Consider the following 25,247-nt stretch of genomic DNA (forward strand, 5'->3'; position numbering starts at 1 on the left):
GACACAACTGAAGTGACTTAGCAGCAGCAGCAGCATAAATGTAAAAGTATAGTTGAACTGTGTCACCTTAATAAAATAGCCACCATGTTCCTGTCTTCATAATTGTTTATATACATATATATATATATATTTAATTACATTTGCATTTATACCACAGTCTCTCCAATGAGTTGTCATGTTATAATTAAAAATGCATAGACTGTAGAGTCAAACAGTCTTTGGTTTGACTCTTCACTATTTGCTGTCTGTCTGAAGTTGGGTAGGTCATCTAATCGCTGAGCTGTTTCTTTGTCTTCAAAGTGAGTATTCCAATAATTATCTCATGGCCTTTTCTTGCATATTAAATGGTATCTTTTTTTGTTTTTGAAGGTCCTTAGTCTGGTGCCTGGGAGAAGGCAATGGCAACCCATTCCAGTACTCTTGCCTGGAAAATCCCATGGACGGAGGGGCCTGGTGGGCTGCAGTACCTGAGGTCGCTAGGAGTCGGACACGACTGAGTGACTTCACTTAATTTTTTCACTTTCATGCATTGGAGAAGGAAATGGCAACCCACTCCAGTGTTCTTGCCTGGAGAATCCCAGAGACGGGGGAGCCTGGTGGGCTGCCGTCTATGGGGTTGCACAGAGTCAGACATGACTGAAGCGACTTAGCAGCAGCAGCAACAGTCTGGTGCCTGGCCTGTAGTTTTCAACCTCAATCAGTTAGGACCCTTTAGCACAAGGAACAGAAAGGACAACCATGAGTGAATTAAACAGCAAGGAAAATTTATCTCATATTATAGAGAGTCTAAATTAGGGCTATGTCTTAGCTTAGGCTACCATAACAAAGTATCACAGACTGAGAAATAAATGTCTGTTGCCTAAACCACCCAAAGTTCTAGAGGCTAGAAGTCCAATATCAAGGTGCCAGAAGATTCAATTTCCGCTAAAGACTCCCTTCTTTGCATCCTCACTTGACAGAGAGAAAGATCTCTAGTGACTCTTTTTGTGCTTATAAGGACACTAACCCATGGTGAAGGCCCCACCCTCATGACCTAATCTAAAATTAATTACTTCCCAAAGGTCCCACCTTCTAAAATCACCACTTTGAAAGTTAGGACATCAGTATATGAATTTGGGGGATACACAATTATTCAGTTCCTGAGATCTAGATTCAAGGTTGGTAAATTCAATGGTGCAACAATGCTGATCATTGGGCTTTGGAATTTTCTGTTTCACTATCCTCAGTGTAATCACAACCTCTCTGCTAAATGTTTCAGGTTAGTTGCTACATAGGTTCCTTAAAGACATGGTTATATCCATCAAGTGGGAGAGTAATTTCTCTTTGTGTATCTCTTCATATTAGGAAGGCATATTTTTTCTTTAGAACCCATTGGTTACTATTTGGTTCTATTTTATACTCCAATAGCAAGGAATTCAGTAAAAGCAAATTTATGGTATATTCAACCTAAAGGATCAGGATTTGCCAGACAGGAAGAAACTAGGCAAAGTCTATTGAGAAGAAAGACTAGTGTGGTGTCAACTCGTTTTTCCCTCTGTTGGATCCATGGCATGTTCTAAACATCAATTGCTTGTTTGTAGTAGATTCTTGGTGGTAGCTATAATGATTATCTGTTTTATTCTATCACCCCACTCTAGTAGTCTTGCCTGGAAAATCCCGTGGATGGAGGAGCCTGGTAGGCTGCAGTCCATGGGGTCGCTAAGAGTCGGATACAACTGAGCGACTTCACTTTCACTTTTCACTTTCATGCATTGGAGAAGGAAATGGCAACCCGCTCCAGTGTTCTTGCCTGGAGAATCCCAGGGACCGTGGAGCCTGATGGGCTGCCGTCGATGGGGTTGCACAGAGTCGGACATGACTGAAGCGACTTAGCAGCAGCAGCAGCAGCAACAGCAGGGGAAATGAAGCCAGTGGTTCAGGAAACACAGTCAATCTGAATTATAAACTAATCTCAAATTTGTAATGCAGACAAGAGCTCTGTAAGTATACATTTGAATTATTTATGTGTCAACCCATCTTCCTAGCTGTGTAACACTGGGGGCAAGTCCTTCAGTCTCCCTGATCCTCACTTTTCCTATCTATGCCAGCAATCAAATAAAGCCCTAGTCTTTATTTTGAGCTCATAAAGCAGATAATATTAACATATTAACATAGGCATCTAAAATAACTTACATGTTATAGGCCTGCTGTCACTGTGGATTCAGATGAAAGTGATCTGTTTAAAGGCTTTTGCCATTTTTCTATCTTATTACAGCTATTCTGAAAATAAAATGCACTACTAAAACATGACTCTTGAGCACCCAAATCCTGTCCCTGGCTCCACTGTTGTTGTTTTTTCCTGTGATCCTAATAGACAAATTTGTTTCTTCAGTTTGCAAAACTGATTCTGCTTATTTTATAAGGTGTCACAAGAAATCCTATGGACAAGTCACTGGGCCTGTCACATCATTGGCATTCAATTAGTGAATGGGCAGCATCTTTAAAGCTTTTTGTTTGTTTGGGTTTTGTTTTTTTGTTGATAAGAAAGACAAGAATGCCAGGTGTAAGTGAGGATACAGAGAAACTAGAACTCTCATACACTGTTGAGAATGAAAAATTGTACAATTACTTTGGAAAATAGTCTGAAACTTTCTTAGAAGTTAAACATATTTATTATACTTAAACATACTTATTCAGCCATTTTACTCCTAGATATTTATTAAGAAGAAAGGAAATAAATATCTGTACAAAAATTTGCCCACAAAAGTTTATAGCAGCTCTATTTTTAATTGCCCCAAACGGAAAACTCAAAAGTCTATAAACTAATAAACAAATTGCAATATATATCTATATAATGAAATACTACTCAGCAAATAAAGTGAATAAAAAACTATTAATCCATGTAAAATATGGATGAATCTCAAAATAATTACTCTGAGAGAATCCAGGCATATATATATATATATATATATATACACACACACACACACACACACATACTCATATATAATACATGACTTCATTTATATAAACATTTAGAAAACGTAAATTAATTGATAGTAGCAGAAAACAGACCAAAATTTGTTAGGGATCAGAGAAGGACAGGAGGGAAGGATTACCAAGGACATGATGAAACTTTAGGAAGTGATAGGTATGTTCACTATCTTGATTACTGTGATAGTTTCATAACTGTATATATATGTCAATATATCTCAGTTGTATACTTTTAATATGGGCAGTTTTTTGTATGTCAATTACACAGGAAAAGAAAGTTGTGTTTTTGTTGTTGTTGTAAAAGATGGTAAAAGTCATAACCCAGTAGGTGTACTCTTCTGAAGCACAGAGATTCAACTAAATGATTAAATTAAGTGGCCCAGGAACAATTACCATGTAAATGCATTTGTAGGTCAATGACTAACTGAAGTCTAATGAATTATTTTAACCTACATGAGGGTTTTCAAGTAAAAGTGGCTTTGGAATTAGGATCTGGGTCTCAATTAGAATCTCAAGCAAAATAGGGCGTGCCTTGACTCACAATTCTCACCTTGCTTAATTGAAGTGAATCTTGCTTTAGCAGTGAAGCTGGAAGCTCACATGTGCTTTCCGTTGCCCCCATTTTACTTGATCCAGAACTCTTGATTTATTTTAATCCCTTCACCCCCTTTGCAATTTGATGGCCATGTTCTACTTCTCAAGCACCTCTCCAGTTTATTATTTCTTTAATTGCACCCCTTACCCATGCTGCTCTTCTTGGTCACATTTGCTCAATTAGCTCCTTAATTTTAGACCAGGGACATCAAGGCTTTGTGCACCACATTTTTTGTTTTTGTATTTTTTAACCATACTGACACTCATGATAAATGATGCCTGTAAATACCTTTAGCATAAAGAGTTGCTCCATTCTAATTCCAAGACAAATTTTTAATCTTGTAGATGGTCCTGTCATCTCATATCTTATTTTTGGAGGATAAAAAACTCATAAGTAGATAAAACAAAAGAAACAGAGCTTTCAGGGTGGCCTAAGTGGAAAATATAGAGGAGGAAGAAAGTTTAGATTTCAATTACAGAAAAATAAAGTGTGTGTGGAACTGTCTACATCATGCTCAGAATTGCTACTAACCTCTTTCTGTTTGGAGAGCCTTGGCAAGGCATTCTGTTCCAGATGTGCTTAATGTTGGCCATCTCCTTTCAAAACAATTCACATCTTCTTTTTCCTCTCCTGGCAATAAATTGTGGTAGAGAAAAGAATGTAAAGGTTTTGAACAGAGATGAAGACAGAATATTGGAAAGTCAGGGAAGAAAAGGAGGTAACCCACTGCTACGGATGCCCAGCTCCACCTCTGTTCTAAATGCTGGGTGCCATTCCCTGCCATTTGAAACTCTTGGGAGACAGTGTATTCTATAAGGTTACAGTGTGGTCTTGAATTCTATTTGAGATGTCAGAGTCCTCACTTAATCCAATCTTTGTGTTTTACAGTTAGAAAAAAAAAATGAAGCTCACATAGAAAAAATAATTTGCCTAGGTTACACAGTTAAAAACTTATTGATCAGAGATGTACCCAAATGTTATTGACTGAAGCATTTCAATATTCACAATTGCCGACCACAGGTGCTAGTTTCTGCAAAAAGAAAAATACCCAGTCGATACTGTGTTAAAAGGAACAATTGCGAAAACTGCGAGATAGGAAAACTTCCCTGGGAAATAAAGATGTCAGCTTTGAGCTGTACTCACGGCAGTAGAGTGCATAAACAGCAGCTGAGTTCTCAAAGAGAGTGGACAAAGAGCATTCAAGTGACTCTTGATGCAAGGAAGAAAGGGCAGTAGAGAGGCTATGGAAGATAGCTAACTGGCTCAATCTGCTGTTGGACGGGCCTCTTGTTGAATATGGTTTCTTAATTTGGCATTACTAGTGGACTACACCAACAGGGCAAATACTCAAAATTCAAACAGAAAATTGTTTCCTCTGGGCTGGCAAGACACAAAATCAGAAAGCTCTGTAAATCTGGACTCCCATATGTGGTTCTCAGCTGGTAAGTCCCTGAATGAATTACATGCAGCCAAAGAAATTAATGCTACACACATGGGGGCCCAACTTAAAAGGAAGAATTGCATCTGGGAAGACTCTGCCAGTGCTAAGGAACTCTGGAAAGCAGACAGAGTCCACAATGATATGTTATACTAGCTATAGAGGACCTCCAGTGACATTATGATCAAGCACAGGAATAATGTATAATAAATGAGCAAGGACACAAATCGAAAGAAGAGCAAAAAAGCAATAAAGGATGCCATAATATTCAGCGTCCTCTAGTTGGGTGGAACTAAGTGGGTGTTAACTCTCACTTTCCTGCCCATCGGAAATACCACCTTGTTCTGAGTGAATTTAGTGTTCTTTATACACGTTAAACCCTGTAGCCAAATGATTTAGGATGACCCTTTTTCCTCCTGACCTCATACTAATTGACTTGAGAGTGAGCTACAGTCCCAAGAGAATAGCAGTCACACACTGGGTGTATTTTTAATGTCAATTTCTGTAGGAGCTTTTACACAAGGAAATTGTTGTAACAATTATTCTCTCTATCCTGGGCCCTAGGATAGATATTGATTTTTAGCACGTTAAATGAAGGATAGATGGATGCATATAAATGCAAAATGAGATGACAGTCACTTGGGTCTTTAGGTAAAGCAGTGACAGCCTGATGGCTGGGGAGTTGTGATTTTTTACTCCTTTTTAGAGAATCCTATGGTTTTGAAAAGCTGAGAAGCAAGAAAGCTAAATGGTTTTTATGGCTATAATCATAGGGCTGGTGGGTAGAATTGAAATTTGTAAACTCAGAAGTAAGGGATATCAACAAGTGATTTCTGAGATGCTTTCTTTTGTTGTCATTGATAATAGCTTTTTGTATTGATGGCTTAAATGTAAAATTTAAGATAATTCACAATGTCCAAGAGACAGAATTGCCAGCAGGTATAACTTTAAATAATTAGTGCAATTTCCAGCAGTAACCACAGATGCTCAGTTGAGAATCATGTCCTGCATTGCAGTATAGAAGAGCATAATATGAGAGGCATTTCAAAGATGTAGTATTATAATGATGTTAAAATAGGAATTAAGTTTCCAAAATAAACTACAGTTGATTGAGGATTATAAAGACAATTATATTTGTATTTGTTTTCTTATGTGGAAATGAAAAGGTAGAATACGTTATTCAAGAAAGGCATCTGATGTAAGTTTTGGTTAGAGGAAACAAAAAGTCCATGAGCTATTAAAGAAGGCAATTTAAAAAATGTTGGTTGAAGAAGTCTGGACCCCAATTAACAAGGTCAGACACTGTGGTACAGAGAGAAAGCCAAAGCATACTTCAGATTTTATCTAAGTTCTGTGTCCTAAAGTGGGTAAAGGACCAGGAGTTAGAAGTCAATTAGGAAACAACATTTACAGAAAAAAACTCAATTTCACCAGAAATCAAAAAATGTAAAGTAAAATGGAGGTGAAATGCCAATCCTATTATACTTGCAATGATTTTATAAGACCCACTCTTCATTCATCCACCCAAGGAAATAGCACTAGATAGCTCTCTTTAAGGAGTGAGAAGATGGAGTTTTTTGTCTAGCTGAGATCACAAAGTTAGTAATTGTTCTAACCATGTCAAGAATCAACATCCATTTATGAGAAAAACTCTCAGCAAAGAGGGTACAGGAAATATACCTCAACATAATAAAGGCCATATATGACAAGATCATGGCTAACATAGTCAACACTAAAAAGCTGAAAGTTTTCCTCTAAGGTCAGAAACAAAATAAGGATGCCCACACTCACAACTTTTATTCAGCAATGTAGTGGAAGTCTTAGCCACAGCAATCATACAAGATGAGGAAATAAAAATTTCCAAATTGGAAAGGAAGCAGTAAAGCTGTCACTATTTACAAATGACATGATATTACATATAGAAAAATACAAGTACTCCATAATACTGTTAGAATAAGTTTCAGGATACAAAATTAATATACAAAAACTTATTGCATTTCTATACATTAATAATGAATTATCAGAAAGAGAAATTAAGAAAACAATTTTACTTACAATTGCATAAAGGAAATGGCACCCTACTCCAGTACTCTTGCCTGGGAAATCCCATGGACCGAGGAGCCTGGTAGGCTGCAGTCCATGGGGTTGCTAAGAGTCGGACACGACCGAGCAACTTCACTTTCACTTTTCACTTTCATGCATTGGAGAAGGAAATGGCAACCAACTCCCGTGTTCTTGCCTGGAGAATCCCAGGGACCGGGGAGCCTGGTGGGCTTCCATCTATGGGGTTGTACAGAATTGGACACGACTGATGTGACTTAGCAGCAGCAGCAGCAGCATCAGCATAAAAGTACCTAGAAATAATTTTAACCAAAGTGGTGAAAGACCTGTACACTAAAAACTTTAAGACACTGGTTAAAGAAATTGAAGACACAAATAAAGGGAAAGATATTCCACCATTATGGGTTGTAAAAGTCAATATTGTTAGAATACTGTTATCATGTCTGTACTATCCAAACCAATATATTGGTTCAATGCAATCCCTATCAAAACTCCAATGGAATTTCTCATGGAAGTAGAATAATACTAAAATTTGTATGGAACCACAAAAGATCCTGAAGAGTCAAGGCAATATTGACAAAGAATAATAAAACTGGAGGTATCAGGCACCCTGATTTTACTCTATTACAAAACTATAGTAATCAAAACAATATGGTGTGGGCATAAAAACAGATACAGAGATCAATGAAATAGAAGAGGCCATAAATAAACCCATGCATAAATGGTCAATTAATGTATGATGAAGCAACAAGAATATACAGTGGGGAAAGGACAATTTCTTCAATAAAGGGTATTGGGAAAATTGGAGAACCATATGGAATAATGCAAGGCTAATATCTTACACAATATATAAAAAATTAACTCAAAATGGGTTAAAGACTTGAACTTGAAACCTGAAACCATAGAAATCCTAGGTGTCAATCTCCTTGACATCAGTCTTGACAATGATTTTTTGGATCTGGCTCCAAAAGCAAAGGTAACAAAGCAAAAAAAAAGTAGACCTCATCAAACTTAAAAGCTTCTGCACAACAAAGGAAATCAACAGGGAAATGAATGGGACATTTTCTCCCCACTGGATAAGAGAAAATATTTACAAGTCATATATTTGATAAAAGATTAATATACAAAGTATATAAATTACTCATATAACTCAATAGCAAAAATAAACAACCCAACTACTAATGGGCAGAAGACCTGAATAAACATTTTCCAAAGAAGACATACATATGGCCAAAAGACACAAGAAAAGATGCTCAGCATCACTAATCAAGGAAATGCAGATCAAAACCACAGTGAGATATTATCTCACACTTGTTAGAATGGCTACTATCAAAAATACTAGAAATAAGTGTTGGCAAGGATGTGGATAAAATGGAGTTATTATACACCATTAGCAGGAATGTAAATTGGTGCAGTCACTATAAAAATATAGTATAGCATTTCAAAAAGTTGAAAATAGAACTACCATATGAACTGCTAATCCATTTCTGAGCATTTATCCAAAGAAAACAAAAATGCTAACTGGAAACATGCTCCCCCATGTTCACTGAAGCATTATTTACAATAACCTAGACATGGAAGCAACCGAAGTGTCTACTGATGGATGAATGGATAAAAAAAATGTGATATATATACACAGTGCAATACTATCCGGCCATAAAATCTTGCCATTTGCAACAACTGGGTAGACCTTGAGGTCATTATTCTAAGTGAAGTAGTCAGAGAAAGACAAATATTTTATGATCATTTATGAAAGTGAAAGTCAGTCACGTCTGACTCTTTGTGACCCCATCGACCATACAATCCATGGAATTCTCCAGGACAGAATACTGGAGTGGGTAGCCTTTCCCTTCTCCAGGGGATCTTCCCAACCCAGGAATCAAACCAGGGTCTCCTGCATTACAGGTGGATTCTTTACCAACTGAGCTATCAGAGAAGCTCCTGATCACTTCTAGGTGGAATTCTTTTTAAGATACAACAAGCTCATAGATACAGAGAGAAGATTGGTAATTGCTAGAGGCAGTGGTGGGGGATGGGATGGGCAAAATGGATGAAGAGGATCAAAAGATACAAATGCTCAGTAATAAAAGTCATGGGAATGAAATATGTAGCATGGTTACTATAGTTAATAATACTGTTTTGCATGTTTCAAGTTGTGATAATAGATCATAAAAGTCCTCATCATACACAAAGGATTTTGTAACTATGTACAATGGATGTTAGATTTACTATGCTAATTATTTTGCATTATTTAGACCACCTGACCTGCCTCTTGAGAAACCTGTATGCAGGTCAAGAAGCAACAGTTAGAACTGGACATGGAACAACAGACTTGTTCCAAATAGGAAAAGGAGTATGTCAAGGCTGTATACTGTCACCCTGCTTATTTAGCTTATATGCAGAGTACATCATGAGAAATGCTGGGTGGGAAGAAGCACAAGCTGGAATCAAGATTTCCAGGAGAAATATTAATAACTTCAGATATGCAGATGACACCACCCTTATGGCAGAAACTGAAGAGGAACTCAAAAGCCTCTTGATGAAAGTGAAAGAGGAGAGTGAAAAAGTTGGCTTAAAGCTCAACATTCAGAAAACGAAGATCATGGCATCCAGTCCCATCACTTTATGGAAAATAGATGGGGAAACAGTGGAAACAGTGGCTGACTTTATTTTCCTGGGCTCCAAAATCACTGCAGATGGTGATTGCAGCCATGAAATTAAAAGACGCTTACTCCTTGGAAGGAAATTTATGACCAACCTAGACAGCATATTAAAAAGCAGAGACATCACTTTGTCAACAAAGGTACATCTAGTCAAGGCTATGGTTTTTCCAGTGGTCATGTATGGATGTGAGAGTTGAACTATAAAGAAAGCTGAGCGCCAAAGAATTGATGCTTTTCACCTGTGGTGTTAGAGAAGACTCTTGAGAGTCCCTTGGACTGCAAGGAGATTCAACCTGTCCATCCTAAAGGAGATCAGTCCTGGGTGTTCATTGGAAGGACTGATGTTGAAGCTGAAACTCCAATACTTTGGCCACCTGATGCAAAGAGCTGACTCATTTGAAACGATACTGATGCTGGGAAAGATTGAGGGCAGAAGGAGAAGGGGACGACAGAGGATGAGATGGTTGGATAGCATCACTGACACAATTGACATGGGTTTGGGTGAACTCTGGGAGTTGGTGATGGACAGGGAGGCCTGGTGTGCTGCGGTTCATGAGGTTGCAGAGTTGGACACAACTGAGTGGCTGAACTAAACTGAACAAATATCAAACCATCATTTATACTCCTGAAACTACTAATGTATGTCAATTACACCTCAATTTTAAAAAGAGTCAAATCCTCTGGATTCTAACCCATGTGGTTTTTCTTAACTAGCACAGCCCTCTTCCTACTCCAGAAAGAGCAAATCGCTGGCCCATCACAACCTCACCCTCCTCCCAGGTTCATGATAAATATTTCTTATCAGTCAAGATTCTGTTTAGGGAAAGCCCACATCAGCCTCTAGTTTCCCTTCTGAACAGCTCTGAAACAACTGCTCTTATCTGTTCCGAGGTGACATAGGTAATGAAATGGTTGTCATGTTTTGTAGTAGACTAAGATGACTACACAGCCTAAAGCCAGGCTAACTTTTTTGCCCTTTTCACTTTTCACTTTGTTTAGATAGCAGAACGGATTGGTCAGCATCATTTGTGCTGATTTTACTCTTCACCATTCTTCCCAGCCTGGAGTTTTGTTGGAATCTATGATGCAACGGGGAAAAGTTTAGCTCTTAAACGGTATTTCATATATCCTAGAGGGAAACTTGAAAATGGGTAGGGAAGAGGGGAGGCAGCATCTTCTAAAATTATTTCCCCTTAAGGAGAACAAAATATTTTAAAGAATCATATTGTAAACCTGAGATTTTGACTTTTCTTTGAGCATAGTGTGAAATAACAACTGTCCGTGCATTGCATCTCTCCGCCTGAACAGTACCTCATCTAGGATCTCCATTGACAAATGAGTATTTCTGAATGCATTTCATTTAAAAATAAATAGCTGATAAAATCTTATGAAGAGAGACAATAAAAAAAAGGGGGATAGAAAGAGAATAGGGGATAGAGAGAGATTAATCAGATTTTACACTGGGAACTGAGTCAGCTTTGTTCATCCCAGTAATAGGAAAGACAAGGAGGATCAAAGTGAAAGCACTTTATATCCTGTACATAAACATTTATCATGGTTATAGCTACTATTTACTAAACTTTCTCTTTATCAAAATCAGGAGAATTGGGGGCAATGGTTCTTCCATAAATGCCAGAAGATAGGCTAGGCTGGCACTGTCCCCACTACCAAGATGAAGAAGCACAGGCTTAGGGATGTTACCACACTCTTAGCCAGTAGGGGACTAGCAGTGAGAATCTAGGTTTTCTGAGGGCAAGCTCATGGCTCTCTCCACTGTATATTCATAGTTCTTAAGAATTACCTGAATCTCATTTTAAAATACAGATTCCTGGACACCATACCAAATCTTCTAAGTTGGCATGTCCTAGAGTGGGAGGTGCTGGAAAAGACTCTTGAGAGTTCCTTGCACTGTAAGGAGTTCAAACCAGACAATCCTAAAGGAAATCCATCCTGAATATTCATTGGAAGGACTGATGCTGAACTCAAATACTTTGGCCACCTAGACAGAAGACCTGACCCATTGGAAAAGACCCTGATGCTGGGAAAGACTGAAGGCAAAAGGAGAAGGGGGAAGCAGAGGATGAGATGGTTAGACAGCATCATCAGCTCAATGGACATGAATCTGAGCAAACTCCAGAAGATAGTGAAGGACAGAGGAGCCTGGCATGCTGCAGTCCATGAAGTCTCAGAGTCAGATATGACTTAGCAACTGAACAACAACAACCAAGTGGGATTGATATATCTGGCTTTTTCCTAGTTCTTCAAATCATAATTATCCTGGTTTAGGAAATGGAGCTGAAGAATTTTTGCTAGAGACTTAATTACAGCTTCAAGTGGTTCTACCTCATTCTACTTCTAACAGGCTGGATGACCGTACATAATTCCTCACCCCTTTCTGGATTTGTGCTTCTTCATCTGCAAATTGGGTAAGTTAAACAAGATATTTTATTGAGGACTCTTCACCAGTCCTGGAACCAAAATTTTCTGAAAGTAAATCAGGAACCAATTCCTGATTTTATTTAATGTGCTCTAATTAAACAAGATATGTTAGGAGGTTTGGGGGAATACTCCAGAATGACTTCTTTCCAATACATGCTCTTCTATTGTGCTCCAACCAAAGTGACCCTTTCTTTTTTGAACATACCAAATTCTTCCTTGCTCCATGAACTTTGAACTATTTGACCTCTCACCCACATACTGTGTTCAGGATCTTTGCATGAATGGCTCTTTCTTATCATTAAACTTTCAAATTAATAACCACCTAATCAACAACAATTTCTCTGATCACAAGTAGCCCTCTTTCAATGATTTCTGAATCATTGCCTTTATTTTGTTTACAAAGAATTTACTTCTATGAAAAATTACATTTAATTCTATATGTCTTTTTTAAAGGCTTATTGAAAATTAGACTCCATCAGGACAAGCCCCCTTGTCTTTTTTCAACAGCCTCACCATCTGGAAAAGCCTGGCACATAGCAGGTGTTCATTAAATATTTGTTAAATCAATATGACTAAGTATAATCTTCTTTACATTTATTTTAATGTTAATTAGTACATTACTCATTCTGAATGGCCTTTTTCAAGTTACTGATTCTTATCTTTTGGTCCTTGGTTTCTTACTGATGTTTAAACTGGAAGGCCTGGGTAATACATATGGGTTTTGTACAATTTTGCTTTTGTACAATTAGCAATCCCCTGGAATCCTCTGGAGAAATTTCTATACTCAGGCAGTGGGAAAGCAAGAGTTCATGGAGGATTGCTCAGGGCACTTCAGGGTCAGGCTGCAAAGCAGCAAACGTTAATTCTGCCCACATTTTCTTTTTATGAACCCAGTCAATGACCCAAATTTAACCAATGAGAGAGAAACAAAACCTTCCAATATGCTAGAAAGCCGAACTGTGATTGGTGACCACCTGACCAGTCTAGCTACACTCTTTGTTTGTAGCCCAGAGTACTACATTCTAAGCAGCAGCATCTCCATTTGCTGTATTCACCAAACTTCTCTAAACTTTTCTCTTTTCAGAAATGTACTGAAATATTTTGTTCTGTTTTCCTTTGTTGTAATGGGTTTGTTCCTTTTGGGGAATTTTATATACAATCTCAGTGGGATAAATTTTAAGAGAGATAGAAGCAAATGTCTGGTGTATTCTCTCATCTGAAATTGGGAGAAGATCTCTGTTTTCAGTCTGTGTGAGCCCTACCCAACACTAAGAATTGCTCAATGGCTATATTTCATCCCCATGCCTTTAAAATGTTGGCTTTCTTCATCTCTTTAGCATTAATTTCTTGTCACTTATTAGCCCCTTTTCCTTTTCTGTTTCTGTTCTCCTTCCTCATCTGACCACCTCCAAATTCTTCTTAGTTTATTAATGAGAGCAGCTGCTGCCCCACCTCCCCAGCCCCATCACTCATAACTCTACTTTTTGGATCATTGTCCTGGGGATTATTTTCCTGTCATCAAAATGACCCACAGCATTTCTTCTCTAAAGAAGAAATGTGCAACTTTATACACAGGTAAGAAAAAAGGATATGTGAAGATTCTGGAACTAGATCTTAGAGAGCCGTGTGTGTCTGTTCGTGTGGTGGTGGTGATTTAGTCGATAAGCCGTGTCTGACTCTTGCGACTCCATGCACTATCACCCGCCAGACTCCTCTGTCCATGGGATTTCTCAGGCAGGAATACTGGAGTGGGTTGCCATTTCCTTCTCCAGGGCATATTCCCCATCCAGGGATCGAACTCACGTCTCCTGCATTGCAAGTGGTCTCCTGCATTGAAGGCAGAGTCTTTATCATGGAATCACCAGGGAAGCACACACACCAAAAAGGAAGCAACAGGTAGAAAGAGGGGCTATAGGGAGAGAGATCTCAATTCCTGAACACTGTTCTCTAGATCTAGTTAGAACAGAACCAAAAAGAAATATGCCAGAATGTAATATTAGGAACTTAGACTGTAAAAGGAAATTATACATTATGGAAAAGTATATGCTAGACATATACCCCTTTTATCATTTAATCCTAAAGCCTTGTAAGATGTAGATCATTAAACTAAACATAAGAAAATTAAGACTCAAAGAATTGATCTAATTTTCTAAGCCATGCTGATATTTACTTCCAAGTTTCTTGCTTCAGTGCCTGTGGATGCCCTCTTCAGTACACTTCAACATGTTACCTTGAGTCTAAAGTCTGACGTTTTAGACTAGTATTGAAATGTGGTAAGAATACAGAAGATCTGCAGCCAGAGAAGCCTGGGAGAAGACTCAGCTTCAGAACACTGTGTGACTTTCGGTTTCTTCACCTATAAACCTGTGAGACTAGTCATCACTCCATAGCCTGGGGGTGGGGATTAAATAAAATCTAGAATGACTACCATAATGCCAAGATCTGATAGTCACTCAGTACATGTTAGCTACTATTATCATTTTCATCCAAATGTATAGTTTTTGGCTTAATGAATGGAAACATTGTGGTCGAAGTCATGCTCTAGTTACCTAAAGGACTAAATTTGGGATATGTGATGTATCTCTTAAGTACTAAACAAATTCTGATGCTGCTTTCTGCTAAATGGGCCCTTCAGTTAATGCCTTGACAAATAAAAGAGTTACTTGTCATGGTTATTAATATTGAGCTGCCAAAGTAATTTTTTGAAAATGATTATTTTCTGTAGACTCATCCTTGGAAGCAATTTAAGATAGCTCTTCTCCTCTCCAGAAAAATGCAGATGTCAGTCTTTTTAGGAACATAAATACATGGTAAAAGAACTCAAGTATATCTGTTGATCTAGCAATGTGAGCCTTGATTCACGATAGATATGAAGTGATTTAAAATCGGATTGATGAGGCCTGTTTGTTGAGTGAACATCAAGCCCTATAGCTAGACCATTTCTCCTAAAACTTTCTTCACAGGGTCAGAAGAATGGAAGCACCAACCACCATACCCCACACTGTCTTTTCCTAATAACCCAAGGTACACAAGTCCAGCCTGCTTACCCCCACCCCATGTATCTTCTAACAACTCATACATGCTTTGGGTAGAAAGAATAAAAATCCTACTGAAACCCTGTCTCCCTTTTCACAAAGTAGAGTTCTCCCTCTGGTTTCCAGAATTCTGGTCTAAAATTCTGAGGTTCAACCTAAACAGGATAACCAGCCATTCTATTTTTTTAATTTTTATTGAAGTATAGTTGATTTACAATGTTGTGTTACTTTCTTCTGTAGAGCAAAGTGAATCGATTATACATATCCATATATCAACTCTTTTTAGATTCTTTACAAAAAAAAAATAGAGTTGCTGATGTAGAAAATAATCTTAGGGTTACCAAGGGGGAAGGCAGTGATAGACAAATTAGGAGATTGGAACTGACATGTATACACTACTGTATATAAAAAAGATAACTAACAACAACTTACTGTATAGCATAGGGAAGTCTACTCTGTAAGTAGCCACTCAAAGCTATTCACATTTTCTATAGGCTTTAACTTCCTCATTTGCTAAGAGGACATTAATTATTACTACCCTATAACATTGTTTGTTAATGTATAATTGACATATAACATTACTATATTAGTTTTGGGGCTTCCCAAGTGGCTCAGTGGTAAAGGATCATCCTACCAATGCAAGAGACATAGACTTGATCTCTGGGTCAGGGAGATCCCCTGGAGAAGGAAATGGCAACCCATTCCAGTGTTCTTGCCTAGAAAATCCTATAGACAGAGGAGCAGAGCAAGCTATAGTCCATGGGGTCACAAAGAGTTGGACATGACTTAGCAACTAAACAACAAAAACAAATGTTAGTTTCAGGGTACAGCATTGTGATATTTTTATATATTGTGAAATAATCGCAATCAGTCTAGTTAAACATCCATCACCATGCAGAGTTAAAATTTGTCTAATAAGAACTTTTAAGATCTACTTTGTTAGCAACAGGGATACAACACAGTATTATTAACTATAGTCACTATGCTGTTCATTTTATATCCTTGTGGCTTATTTTATGACTGGAACTTTGTGCATTTTGACCATCTTCACCTATTTCAATCCCCAACCTCCACTATCTCCTGCCTCTGATAACCATCAATCTGTTCTCTGTAACTATGAACATTAGTTTTTTATTTGCTTTTTAAATTCCCCATTTAAGTGCAATCATACAGGATCTGTCTTTCTCTTCCTAATATCTCAAGGTTCACTGAGCATAAATGCCTCAAGATCTGTTAACATTATTGCAAATGGCAGGTTTTCCTTCTTTATGGCTGAATAATATTCCACTATATATTGGGCTTCCTTGGTGGCTCAAATAGAAAAGAATCTGTCTGCAATGTAGTAGACCTGGGTTAGATCTCTGGATCAGGAAGATTCCCTGGATAAAGGAATGGATACCCACTGCATCATTCTTGCCTGGATAATTCCATGGAAAGAAGAGCCTAGCAGGGTACAGTCCATGGAGTCACAAAGAGTCAGACACGACTGAGCGACTAAGATTCAAATATACATCATTTTCTTATCCACCCACCAATGGACATGTAAGTTGCCTCTATGTATTTATTGGCTTTTGCAAATAATGCTACAATAAACATAGGAGTACATGTGTCTTCTTGGGGCTTCCCAGATAGCTTAGTGGTAAAGAATCTGCCTTCCAAGCAGAAGATGCAGATTTGATCCCTGGGTCAGGAAGATTCCCTGGAGAAGGATATGGCAACCCACTCCAGTATTCTTACCTGGGAAATCCCATGAACAGAGGAGCCTGGCGGGCTATAGTTCATAGGGTTGCAGAGTCAGACATGATGTAGCAACTAAACAACAACAATGTCTTCTTCAGTTACTGTTTATTTCGTTTGGATAAATATCCAGAAATGAAATTATTGCTGTTATATCTGCATTTATCTATTTGTTCTACAAATAATTTTCTTAACACCTTCTATATTCCAGTCACTGTGCTGAGTTCAATTCTCTGTGCACAGAGTGCTAGATGAGAGGTGGAGGTGGGGCTAGGCTGAGGTGTGTGTGATGTGTTCCACCGATATCTAGGCTCCTAACAAAGTTCAAATTGCTCCTGTCAAGTCCTGCTTGGCCCTGGCAAGGGTCATTATTCTATGCCCAGGGCCCCACACTAGATTAAAGACAAGAGCTCTGGACCAGTGGAAATGAGTAAAGAAAATTGTTTCCATGAATGGACAGTGGGAGAGGTAGATATGTTACTAAACAATGGTCAATGGTTTATATATTGTAAGCAAACCATCCTCATCTGACCACATTGAGAAGTTTCAGTTATCTTCTAAGTGAAGCCCAGTATTTTCTCAAATGGAAAAGGGTACCCCCAGATAGCCCTCATATGGTTTTGTGCTGCTCTCCAGCACCAGCAATCGTAGGATATTTGTTCCCAAAGACTCAACATTGTCCATCTGCAGACTTGACTTCTACCCACTTGTCTGCCTGACTGCAGAACCTTGGGATAGTCAAGGGCAAAGACCAAATTTCTTTATCTACACCTTGACTATAGATCTTTAAATTGAACAGGGAATTTAGCCTCTTTGTCCTTTTGTTCTAATCCGATAACTTCTGCTGAGATGAAGAGTACAAGAACAAATGGTGGATGGAGTGAGTGAGAACTGGCCACAGTGGTTGATTCCAATTTTGATATTTCTAGAAGCCAGAATTTGGCAAAACCTGATTATGCCATCTTCTTTAGCAAACTATTCTGCCTCTGTGTCCCGGCTTTAAAATGGAATGGGGTACGTTTCACAGCCTCTGTTATACAACAAACTTGAGGAAGTGGAATGACTTGTTCAAATTCACAGAGCAGAGCCAAGGCTAGGTTTCACTGTCAATTTCAGGGTTCCTCCCTGACCAGTTTTTTCATTGTGTTTTTCACACTGACATTTTGTTATTGTTACTGCTTGGTCACATAATCATTACAGTCAACAGTTTTCTTATTCCAGCCCTAGCATTTTCTTGCTGGGTGAACTTGAACAAGTCACTTTCCTTCTCTAAGCCTCAGATTCTCATCTGTTAGAGATACTCATCTGGGGGAAACAATACATGCATACATACATACAGACATACTCTTTATAATTATTGTGAGAATTACATGATTTAATCCATGTAAAACTTTTAGCTTGGCGTTTTTCATAAGATAGCTGTTCAATAATTTTTTAAAAACAGTTTAGATAAAGTATTTTTCAAAATACCTCTCTGGCTCTTGGTTTTTCTTTCCCTTTATAACTATGTATTGAATGCTAAATGGCACCCCACTCCAGTACTCTTGCCTGGAAAATCCCATGGATAGAGGAGCCTGGTGGGCTGCAGTCCATGGGGTCGCTAAGAGTTGGACACAACTGAGCAACTTCACTTTCACTTTTCACTTTCAGACACTGGAGAAGGAAATGGCAACCCACTCCAGTGTTCTTGCCTGGAGAACCCCAGGGACGGCGGAGCCTGGTGGGCTGCCGTCCATGGGGTCGCACAGAGTTGGACACGACTGAAGTGACTTAGCAGCAGCAGCAGCAGCAGCAGCATGTGCTAAATACTATGCAGGGTAGACTCACTTAAGAAAAAAAAATTATACAAGACACGTATCTTCCCTTGTAGATCAGTTGGTAAAGAATCTGCCTGCAATGCAGGAGACCCGAGTTCAATCCCCTGGAGAAAGAAATGGCTACCCCACTCCAGTATTCTTGCTTGGAGAATCCCATGGACAGAGGAGCCTAGTGGGCTGCAGTCCATGGCATTGCAAGAGTTGGAGACGAGTTAGCAACTAACCCACCACATGACTAAAAAAGGTTAACACTTAAAATTCATTTTCCTAATTGTTTTGCTACATTTTATTATTATCTTTGTGCTTAAAGTGTGTGTTGTAACTGTATGACAGAAACACTGTATAACAGTATACTACTGCTTATCCCTTCCCAACTCTGTTCAGTGACACTATGTTGATAGCTTGAAGTCTGTAGTGGGAGTATTTACACTATGGAAATGGTGAATGCTATAAATCAAGGCTTGATTTATTGTTTTGTTGATTTTTCCAGACTAGAATTGATAGGTTAATAAGGAAGAATAAACTCAAAAATGTGTTTTCTGTTACACTGTAAACAAATAATAGAGGAAATGTTTTTGGTATTCAAATACCATTAGAGGATTTAGCAAAGATTTAGATCATGTCATTAATAAACACGTGAAGTTTCAACATGTTTTGTTGCTTCATTTTTGTCCTCCTTATTAATGTAAATGACCAACGTTTTCACGTATTAACCAATGTTTATGTCACTACCACACTCACTCTTCAATGAGGTGAATGACTTCTTTGCTGAACCAGATAGAAATCAAGCATATACTTGCAGTCTAATTTTTTCAGATTATGATTGAATTGCAAAGATAGGTTAGTTGTGGATGCAAGAGTTCAGCAACAATCAACTAAAGTATTCTATGAGAATCAATTGGCTATATGGAATTTATAGTAAAGATTCTTCTATATTTTATGTAAATTGCATAGGCTATATCCTGTATATCAGTAAAACATATAATCAACTTTACACACACACACACATACATGTACACAGGCATACATTTTTTTTTTCTCAGAGAGCTGGTTGTTAACTACTTATCAGCTTAGCACTGCCCCAAAGTACATTTACCTTCTAGTCATTACCTCTCTGGCTCTTGAACAGATGATAAATAAACTCTAGGATCCAAACATCAGCCAATACACATCCCAAACGCTGTAGTACTTCTCAGGATGTGTTTCCCAAGATGACCTTGTGTGAGTTACAGTCACCAAAACTGTCTTGGTGACTTGGGCAGCTGTCTTGACCTGCCCTGGGCAAAGGAGAATTATTCCCTATTAACCTAAACAAAAGTCTTTCTCAGGGCCTAAACTTGTAAATAAAGGATTAAGAGAAGTTGAAATTCACTGACATTCCTGTAAGCTCAGTGCTCAAGAAAATTGTGGGGTTCATCCCTTCCAGAACTCTCGTCTTTATGGAATGAATATCATCACAGGCCAGTCTCAGGCTTGTCTCTCTGCTTTATCATTTTCATTCATCATCGCTAAGGCTGAGCTGGCCTGGGTTTCCCTTGTCTGGGCCGTGGATGTCCCCTGCTGGAAACCAGAACTCACTGCAGCTGAGGGAACTGGAGCCGCGTGGCAGTTTATGTGAATGTGAGAGGATGCTGTTGCTGCCTACATGCATCTCAACAGGACACCACTCAGAAGATTCATTCTCTTGTCCTAGTTTTATAAGCCTGTCCTCATTTACTGGTTTCATCAACTACATTAATAATAATCACTATTTATCAAGTGTTTAGCATATATGTGAATGATAAACTCTCAATAAAAACTTATTGGAAAAAAAGTGAACAGATGCCTAATCCTTGTCAGTTACATTACACGCTATCTCATTTAATCCTCAAACAAGGTAGGTTCTGCGATTAACTCATTTTGGTGGGGGGAGGGGTGCAGTTGAAGGAATTTGGGCTTTAAAGAGTTAGATAACTTGCCACATCCAAGCAATGTGACCTTAAGCAATGTTGGAATTATCATAGCATAGGAGCTGGATCTCCCTGTCTCCTGGGCTCACTTCTCTGCCACACTATCTCCAAGGCTTTTCTCCAGTCTGTCAATTACAAGCATATCTCCTGCTCTCACTTGTTTTTAGACTTCTGCACCCCAAGATTCACCCAGGATCAATCTCTGCCTTTGTCCTGCTTGGTACCCTGGCTGAATACCAGGGTGCCAAGTATGTGTACCCTGAATACCCTATGTGTTCAGAACCTGAGTTTCTTCATCAGATAAATTAAGGGGGTGGATTAGCTGACTCTTCATTTTTCTTCCAATTCTAATATGAGGATGCTCTTGAATTTAGTTTCGAGTAAATGTGCTAAAGTCCAAAGTGCTGGGGATTTCCTCTCTGGCTAAGGAAACAAAACTCAGTTATGTACTGCTTGTGAGTTTGCATCAAGAGGATGAAACTTAACCCAAGTGGGGGCTACCTTTAGGATTATTCTTCATATCAGAACCCAATGATCACTTACATGAGAGGTTATCTGTACGTGGACAAAAAGTGCAATTTCTCCCTGCTCTCCAGTGAGCCAAAGTGTGGTTGGCAATTCAGACAGCCAGTTGGGAGTTTTCACCATGTGACAAGCCCAAAGGCATTTCTGAGGCTGCCAGCACAGAGGCTTGTCGAATCTGCTAAGGAACCAGATGCAGCAGATAAAATATCTTCCACACGTGGCATCTGGGGTCTGTGCTTGCCAGCTGAGAGAAGGGGCTGGCTGGTGCAGAGCTGGGGGTGGGGATGATAGAGAGACAGCAGTAGAACAAATCATATACTTAAAGTAGGAAAAAAGCGGGTCTAGAGAGCATTTCACGATTCTGGGAAAACTGATTAAATGAAAGTGAATTACATATAGATTTTTTTAAATCAAAGACCAGATTATAAGTAGGGCAACTATACATTGTGACCTTGGACACTATTGTTTTATTGAAAGTCAGCTATTGTCTTGCATTTCTAGGATGCAGTAGTCTTTTTGTAACTGACTCAGTGCAATTGCATCCATCAAGTCCACCTTTATTTGTACACACCTTGGATATTCTAGTTCTACCCTCATTAGAAAATACAAATGTATTGCATTAAATTTCATTGTGAAGCAGGAAATGGCTATGTATGTTAGGCCATATCTCTCAATTTCGTTTTTCAGAAATATGTTTCCTGTTCATATTCCTCAAATGATATTCTTTCATTTCCATCTCCTTTCCTCTCAAATAAATCATTATATATTTACTGAATACCTACATTGACAGGTGTAATGATTACAAACATGAAGAAACAAAGTGTTTGTCTTCAAGGAGCTGACAAACTAGAGGATTGAAGTTGATCAGTGTAAGGTGTTGATGTGGAGAGATGCAGGAGCAGAACAGTAGCCAAATTAAGGATGCTTTTCTGTGTGTTGTGGTGTTGGTGGCTGGAGTTGATACTTTCTTAAACAAAGAAAATTGTGTGTGTGTGTGTGGGTGGGTGTATTTTCCTTCTTAGCTTTGATTTTTCAAAAAATATACATATACTCAAAGGGATTTTTATAATTAGATCAACAGTTTTCTTCAAAATAACTTTGTTGTAAATTTTGTTTCACTATATTTTGTGCTCAGTCACTCAATCGTGTCTGACTCTTTGTGGACCCATGGACTGCAGCCCACCAGTCTCCTCTGTCCATGGACTTTTCCAGCAAGAACATTGGAGTGGTTTTCCACTTCCTAATCCAGGGGATCTTTCCAATCCAGGGATCGAATCTGTGTCTCTTGCATATCCAGTATTGATAGGCAGGTTACCACTAGCACAAATGGGGAAGTCCTCAGTATATTTTAGGATGTATCAAAATGATAAAAGTGCTGAAATGAAGTTACCATAACTTATTCTATTTTGAGATCAATATCAGTTTCTCCATGTCACTTTCTGGAACTTACTTTTATGTATTTTTACAACATCACAGGTAGAACATTCTAGTTTTTCTATTAATCTGACATCAGTTATTCCTCTGAGGTCTCTTGTATTCTTACCCTTCCTCAGTTCATATCACCACCCCCAACTCTAGAAAATAGACCACCAGCAATCTACATCTTTCCATACATTTATTTCTCCATACTCAGGGAGAGTCCTAAGCAAACATTTTTTATATGTTTTTGTTCTTTTTTATAATAAAGTTCACACCACACACTGTTCCCTTTATCTTGCATTTCTCACTTAACAAAAATTTAGCAACCACTATTGATGCAATGGCACCCCACTCCAGTACTCTTGCCTGCAAAATCCCATGGACGGAGCAGCCTGGTGGGCTGCAGTCCATGGGGTCGTGAAGAGTCAGACACGACTGAGCGAGTTCACTTTCACTTTTCACTTTCACACATTGGAGAATGAAATGGCAACCCACTCCAGTGTTCTTGCCTGGAGAATCCCAGGGACCGGGGAACCTGGTGGGCTACCATCTACGGGATCACACAGAGTCAGACACAACTGAAGCGACTTAGCAGCAACAGCAGCATTGATGGATACTATTTTCAACCAGTGTGTTTTAAATTAGAATTAATGCTGAAAAGAGGAGCCTGGCAGGCTATAGTCCATGGGGTTGCAAAAGAGTCTGACACAACTTAAGTGACTAAACAACAACAACAAAATCCTGAAAAGACCATTCAGTATATGTATATATCCTCACAAAGTTTACTGTATGGAATAGACTTTCAGGAGTAGGATTACTAGGTCAAAGGGTATGCATATATTTTATTATAGTAGCTATTATTAAATTGCATTTAAAATGTCAGTAATATATCAGTGATTATCATAGTAAACTGTGCCTGCATCCTGATAGGCATGGGTTATTATAACTTTTTAAAATTTTTGCCTTTTAATGAGTGAGAAGCAGCATTGCACGATTCATTTAATTTACATTTTTAACTACTACTGAAGTTGGTTTTTTCAAGGAGTTTTGGCCTTTTTTGGATTCGTTGTTCTGTGGATTACTTAGTCAGTTTATGCAAGTTAAACAAAACCAGGAATCTCTCACTATGTTCATTGTATCCTCTCTCAATATATTCATTGTACCCTCTCAGTTTTTGATAGAAGAATAAATTGTTAGGCTTCATTACAGTCATGAAGTAAATTTTAAGATCAAAGTAGTTACACCACAATAAGTAAAACGACAACAACAACAAAATGAGAACAGGGTAAGGGACATCTGGTACATTGAACACACCAATATTTGCATTACAGGAGTTCCAGAAAGAGGAGAGAGAAAGAAGGGGGTAAAAATGTATGTTTAAATTATGGATGAAAACTACCAAAACATGGAGAAGGAAACGTGTCCTGGTACAAAAAGCACAACTGGTCCCAAACATGATAAACCCAGTGGACTCACAAAAAACATTTCATAATTAAAATGGCAAATTAAAAAAAAATTCTTATGGCAGCAAGAGAAAAACAGAGAGTCATATTTACAGGAATCCATAAGACTACCAGTTGATTTTACTGCAAGAAGTTTACAGCCTAGAAGGGAGTGGTATGATACATTAAAAGTACTGAAAGGGAAAATTCTAGGATACTCTACCCAGAAAGAGTATCATTTTAAATAGAGGGAGAAGTAAAACTTTTCAGATAAGCAAAAGCTAAAAGAGTTTATCAATACTGAAACTACCCTAAAAGAACTGTTGATGCATCTTCCATAAAAAGAAAAGAAAAGGCTACAATAAGAAGTAAATATGTATAGGAAAGGGAAAATCTCACTAGTAAAGAAAAATATATAGTAAAGACTGAGGATCAGTAAAAGCTGAGGATCAACCATGCAAGCTCATACAAAGATAAAATGACAAATTTGTAAACTCAAATATAGCTACAATATCCATTAAAAGGGATAAACATGAATATGTCATCTTACATTAAAAATAAAAATATTGGGGAAAGGAGCAAAAATATTATATCATTTAGATTGTGTTTGAACTTGAATGAGTATCAGTTAGAAACAGATATAGGTCTATATAATTACAGGTCAACATATAGGAACCCCATGATAACTACAAATCAAAAACCTGTAAGTGAAGCATTGGGGAAAAAAGTATTTCATGCAAATCAAAGTGCTAAAAAACAGAAGTAGAAATATTCATATCATATTCATTTGCAACTAATACAAGAACTCCTATTTATATAAAACACACATTAACAAATATAAAGGGATAAATTGACAATAATAACAAAAGTAGAGAGCCTTAACACACCATTTGCATCAATGGGCAGGTAATCTAGATGGAAAAATCAATAAGCTAATAGTAGTCTTAAATGACACATTAGACCAGATGGACTTAAATATCTGTAGGACATTCCATCAAAGATAGAAGAATACATATTCTTTTTGAATGCAGATTTAATTTTCTTCAGGGTTGGCCATAAAAAATCTTATCAAATTTAAGAGGATAGAAATTATACAAATTTTTTGATCAGAAAGAATGAAATTATCAATAGAAATCAGTTAGAGGAAGAAAGGG

General features: G+C 38.1%; 1 long non-coding RNA gene across 1 annotated transcript; it reads right to left on the reverse strand.

Moving 5' to 3' along the window:
- Positions 1–128: 128 nt before the first annotated feature.
- On the reverse strand, positions 129–4,977 carry LOC129656216 (uncharacterized). Its single transcript, XR_008716271.1, has 3 exons — positions 4,712–4,977; positions 4,100–4,198; positions 129–709 (listed from the first exon to the last, which is right to left on the reverse strand). It is a non-coding gene; the product is annotated as an uncharacterized LOC129656216 (long non-coding RNA).
- Positions 4,978–25,247: the final 20,270 nt, after the last annotated feature.

The sequence above is a fragment of the Bubalus kerabau genome, chromosome 6 (genome assembly GCF_029407905.1).
Source record: "Bubalus kerabau isolate K-KA32 ecotype Philippines breed swamp buffalo chromosome 6, PCC_UOA_SB_1v2, whole genome shotgun sequence".
Taxonomy (NCBI): Eukaryota; Metazoa; Chordata; class Mammalia; order Artiodactyla; family Bovidae; genus Bubalus; species Bubalus kerabau.